Source organism: Rousettus aegyptiacus, unplaced genomic scaffold, assembly GCF_014176215.1.
Source record: "Rousettus aegyptiacus isolate mRouAeg1 unplaced genomic scaffold, mRouAeg1.p scaffold_m13_p_18, whole genome shotgun sequence".
Taxonomy (NCBI): domain Eukaryota; kingdom Metazoa; phylum Chordata; class Mammalia; order Chiroptera; family Pteropodidae; genus Rousettus; species Rousettus aegyptiacus.
The window spans coordinates 19,408,233-19,414,232 of NW_023416293.1; positions in this window are offsets into that span (position 1 = coordinate 19,408,233).

Genomic DNA, 6,000 nt, shown 5'->3' on the forward strand with positions numbered 1-6,000 from the left:
TTCCTAGGTTCCCCTGTTGCTCATCTCTGACTAGCTACCTCACAATACCACCAAGTAGCAAAGATAATAAATAACTTAACCAGTCCCAAATAAGTGTGTTGTGCTTGCTTAATAAAGTTTGTTTTTCTAAATAAAACACAATTCATTGTCCCTATACAAATTTGGGAAAAGGAGAAAGGTAGAAGGAGAAATAATATATATAATTGTATTCCTAGTAACAACTTTGTTAATATTTTGTTATATTTTTATTCATGTTTTTCTACAGTTAAGATAATACATGTATAAGTTGAGCTTTTGTAATTTCAAATTAGTATCACACCAGAAACTTTTCTTTGTGCTAGCCCTTGTGGAATTTATTACAGTTACCTACTTGTCCCTTATCCCTTCGATGACAAATTGAAGGTAAGCTCAGGAGAAATATGGATGACAAACAGTCTCTGGTGTATAATATGAGTAAACAAAGTGCAAGAATTAATATCAAGAAAAACATTATGTGTCTTGAAAATTAGAGAGGAAGAAGAAGCTCACTAACAGAACAGAACCCGAAGGCCTATGAGGTGATTTTGAGCAGTGTCTGAAGCAATATTAAATTACTTTGCACTGTCTTACCTTGTAATATCAATGGCATGGCAGTGATTGTACCACATAAAGAATTTAATACTATATAACATAAATAAACAGGGCAAACGGTCAATCTCTAGAATACGTTTTCACGATTCAATGCTTAAAATAGATGGAAGAGATTGGAAAGGGATCAATAAGTTTCAATATGTTTAATTCTACTGTTGTCAATGCATCGAACTTCTAAATATTGAATCTGACTTCATGGCGCTGAAATGGACGTTAAGGATTACGACAAAATCGATATTCAGGGATGTAGGATTTTCGGTAACGCATTCCACCAGGCGAGGAGATTACCATTTTACCTATTCATCAAGTTACATGGTACATGATTTTCTGCTTTGGCCTAAAAACAATCACAAATATGGGACCAAATCTTTTTAGTTAATTTTGTAAAAGCAAAACACAGTATCTCTGTCTGTCGATAGACCCAGGGATACGGTCAAGTCAAACGGGTAGGCGGGGTTGTTGGGATAAACGGGAGAACAAGGAAAACCAAGCTCAGGGAGAGAAGGGACGTAGGAAAGCAGTGTTGTAAGGGAAAACGCAGCGCTTGGCTTAACGGGAGAGAAGTAGGGCTTCCGGAAAGATCCAGGTGGCGAACCGGAGAGCTCGGGACGGAGGGCGGGGGACAGAGGGTGGGGGACAGAGGGCGGGGGACCGAGGGCAGCCCCAGGAATCCGCCCCTCCCGGAGGCCCACCTGCTTCTTCCTGTGTCTGTTCCGTTCTCACCTCACGCGCACACACACCCCGCACACCCCCACGTACACACTCACACTCGGCACCCCTCACACACACGCATACTACACACACATACACACAGACTACACACCCTCACACACACAGACACCGCACAGCTCACGCGCACACGTACTAAACTACCCCGTCTCCATAAGGAATGGCACTTTCTCGATGCTCGAAACCGGTCTGGTCCGCGCCACGCGCCCCGGTTCGGGCCGGCGGCCCTGCCCGCTGCCCGCTGCCCACGGTCGCGACGTCGCGGGGGTCGCCACTGCCCCCCCCAGGCCCTCCCTCCTCCCGGCCCTGCGCCCCTCGGCCCAGGCCCTCGGCTGCTTTGGGGTGACGCTGGGGCGCGTCCTCCCTCCACACCGGGCACAGGGATCAGGTGACCGTCTTTGGACCCTGTGCCTTTATTTGTCACGTGGCCGCTTCCCTTCCAGGGCATTCCTCAAAACTGTCTGGGTTTCTGCCGGACCCCGCACTCCAGGAGCAGGAGTCGGGCCCCTTCTCGAGGCCGAAGCCCAGCGCTCCGCGCTCCCCGCGGCCATCGCGCCCCGGCCTGCGGGCCGCGCCACCCGTCGAGGGCCGCGCCGCCTGCTGGGCCCGACGCCCAGACGGCCTCCCGGGTCTGTCTCCGGCCCCCGGGCTCCCCCGCGGGGTGCACACTTTGAAACTGGACCGGCTCTTGCCCCTCTGCTCTGTCCCCCGCTCCGAGGCTCCGAGGTGGGGACACTCACGGCTCAGGTGCGTTTGGGGAGCCGCAGGGGTCACAGGAGACGCCCAGGACGGAAGTCCCTGTCGCGCTTCCATAGAGCGGGTCGCGCGGAGGCCTCGGCGAAGGCGCGGCGCTGCGGGGGCCACCCGCACCCCCGAAGTCCGTCCGCGCTGAAGCGGGGCGCTGCGGGGGCCACCCGCACCCCCGAAGTCCGTCCGCGCTGAAGCGGGGCGCTGCGGGGGCCACCCGCGTCCCCGAAGTCCGTCCGCGCTGAAGCGGGGCGCTGCGGGGGCCACCCGCACCCCCGAAGTCCGTCCGCGCTGAAGCGGGGCGCTGCGGGGGCCACCCGCGTCCCCGAAGTCAGTCTGCACTGAAGCGGGGCGCTGCGGGGGCCACCCGCACCCCCGAAGTCAGTCTGCACCGAGGCGCGGCGCTGCGGGGGCCACCCGCGTCCCCGAGGTCCGTCCGCACTGAGGCGGGGCTCGCGGCCCCTGCAGATCGGGACCTCCGGCGCCGGCGCCACCCCCGAGCCGCGCGCGCGGTCCCAGCTCGCTGTCCTCTCGGGCCGGCTGTCCCGGCGCCTCTGCCCGCGGCCCGACGGCTCGCAGCGCCCTGCACACGCGCCTCCGTCCACGTCTCCCTCTGGACAGCGGCCCGCAGCCCGGGCTGGTCCAGGCCCGCCCAGGCCCGTGAGGACCGGGCGGCACCGCAGGGGCTGGGCCGCGGGTGGCCCGCGAAGGCCCCGTGTGTCCGCAGCCGCCGCCGGCGCCCGCATCGCCGCCCGGCCGCGCCTCGGATCCTCAGGCGTCAGGTGCTCCTAGAAGCACCGTCCCTGGTGCCAGAAAGGTTGGCCACCGCTGCTCTGGGGCGTCTGATGTGGGACGCGGACGGACGGTCATAGGAATAAAAGCTCCTGTAGCTCAGGGGTCGGGGGGTTACTCGGGCGCGTCCCCACCTGCCGTGGCAGCAGATGCCGCGGCTCCGGGAAGCCGAGTGCGCAGTGCTCCGAGCCACGCGGGGACGCAGAGGCCTGGCGGGGGCCGGGCGTGCCCACGGCCGAGCCCCAGGAAGCAGGCCGCGGCGCAGACGCACGCCGTGCGGACGCGGTGTTAATAAGAAGGTTCAACTCATTAAAATAGAAGAGTAAAAAAAAAAAAAAATAAGAATTTGCGTGGTTATTTATTGGACAAGTGCACGTGGCTGGTGAGCTTGGCCGGAGCGGCGACGGTGGGCACGCTGAGGGGCGCGGTGGACATTTTGTTACTTTTCACTTTAAACACCAGAGAGACTCGAGAGCACTTACAGGCAGAGAAAAGAGAACCAGCCGAAAATTAGGGTTTGCCTTAGAGATGCGACATGAATGCGGGAGGGACCGGAGGAGAACGTGGAGGGTGACACCAGGAGCCTGACCCCACCCGTCCCTGCCGGGGCGGCAGCGTGGTCTCCTCGCGCCCACCGCCCAGTCCTGCATTCACGCAGGACTTCATTTACCCAACGCTTATTACCTACTCGTCACAGGCCATTTTAAAGCTGAGACCCCAACTCCATAGAAGTTCACAACTTAGTCCTTAGACTTTAGTGGGACAATGTAGGGAAAAGAACAATCACAAAGCAGTGTGATCATTTCTACAAAAATGGCAAAAGGAAGCACAGGGGTGAAATGACAGGGTGTGACAGTGGATGACAAAATAACTTACAAAGGACACGAAGCTTGAACTGGGGAATAAAGGGCGAGTTTAAGACGTCCGAGGAGCGGGTGTCCGGCTATGTGAACAGCCAGCTCTTACGATTAATTAGTCCGTGAAGCGTCTTTCCCCTGATATCTCAATTGAAATATCTATTTGGACATTACTTAAATTTAAAATATATATATATATAGAAGGTAAAAGAAAGAGAAAACGATTAACTTTTCTCCTAGCAAGCGATCTCACAGAGCTGTTATCTTGGGTGAAGAAAGAAAGCCGGCCTCCTCACACCTTTGAACTGAGCTGTTACTTCTGCATTCTGCCTTCGGTAAACAGCGGGCAGGCCTATAAAATATTTAAACAGCCGACTGCCTCGCTCAGGCATGCCTTCTCCAGACTCTACTGCCTGTGAAAATCCCACTCATTCTCAAAATCGTCAGTCAAGTTTCAGATCTTCTTTAAAGGCTGTGTTGTTACTGGGAGTCCACAATTGCCGTCCCATTTCTGTTTCTAGCAGAACTTACTTTCGTTGTTATTTTTTAGTACTCTCAGTAACTCAACATGTTTATGTGTTCGTGTTAAGACATCCTTCTACTGTGGCCATTAAATGCACTGATTGGCTCAGTGGTGGGTTGACACGTGGGTAGTAGAGCTGAAAGAATCGTGCGTTATGCATGGATTACTAGAGATTCTAATGTTATTGGTTTGAATGTTAAATTATAAGCATTTCCTTTCCAGAGATGTGATGTGCGCCATCTCCAATAAACGAGTAGTGCACTGGACGGCCGTCTCGTGCGTGCACACGCGGGTGTGTGTGCCATCGTCTCGGTGATTTCCGTCTCCCACCCCCAGCCTTTCTGTTCTTAGCTAATAATTACTGCCATCGGTTGACAAAGCAGAAGAATCAACGCATTTCAGAAGCAGTCGCTCTGTATTGGCTGGAACACGGACGAGGGACGTGGCGTTCCCACGTCTAATTCTTGTCTTTCTTACCTCTCATCTCTAGTGTATTTGGTTCCCAAAGTGAGTGTGCACAGAATTCACCTCGGATGCACAGGAAAATGCAGAGCGTCAGGCGGTACCTCGGTGTTCTAATTTTCAGTTGTGAAACGAGGTCCTAGAATCTGAATTTTTAAACCCGTCCAGGGAGTTCCGCTGGTGCGCGCACAGCCCGTCCTTTGTGGAAATGGCTCTGTCTGTATCTTATTTCTTCTGGAGAAACCCCTGCACGGACCCTCAAACCCTCAGCGGGGTTCTATGGATCTCACAAAATTCATCGATTTTATTCTCGAAGCTTGAAAGAAAATGGAATCTTCCGTCTAAACCCCTCTCGGCTTCTTGCGGTCCGCTCATCAGTCCAGAGGCGTCCTTTATGTCTGTGGGCACACTTTATTCTCCAGCTCATGGAAAAGAGGAACCGTGTGAGGAGGAGACCGAGGGGCTTGGGGGCACTGTGAAGACGCGTGGGGGCGTCTTGAAGGCTTGCGAGCGGCACAGCTCTGCATGCATTGCTAACAGTGTGATCTCTACAGAAGTGCCCACCTCCGGTCGTGAAGGCAGAGCGGCCGAAAAAACCACCACTAGAGAAAATCACGTCACATGGAATTTGAAAAGCACACGTGTTCATGGAAATCTCTCCATAGTTTTTATCTCACAAGTGTTTTTTAGTTTACAGGGAAGAAATGTCATGTTGTGCCTTGAACGAGGAGAGCCATCTTTCAGAGGAATGCACTGCCAGTAAGTGGCCTCTGCAAAGAGAAATTTCTTTAGCATGTTCTGGAACCAGCACTAATGAATTTTAACGGTAAAATGATGCAGTGTAATTCTGGAAATGACTATAGACAACTCAGAATCTCTTCTTTACGTTATGAATCTAAGTCACAAAAAATATTGTTCTTTTTCCTAAGTGTCTTCCTCATAACAAACACTTGGCGAGTCTCACGTGTGACATATTGAGAGGCACAGATGATACTGTGTCAGCGGGATTTGGGGGAGAGCTGAGTAGTGGCTCATCAGGGGAAATTCGAGCAGAAAGACAGACACCCAGTGCCATGTGAGAAGCATGGAGACCGAGTTTGTTTACAGGCGGAAGAGGGGCGCACGGAAGCCGGCACCCCCCAGCGGCTCGGCGTCCTGCACCGAGGGCCGTCTCCCTGAGCATGGCAGCAGAGGTGGTTCATGGTGGCAGAGACTCACCTGCACTATGTCCACAGTGTTCTATTTAAAGAGATAATAGAG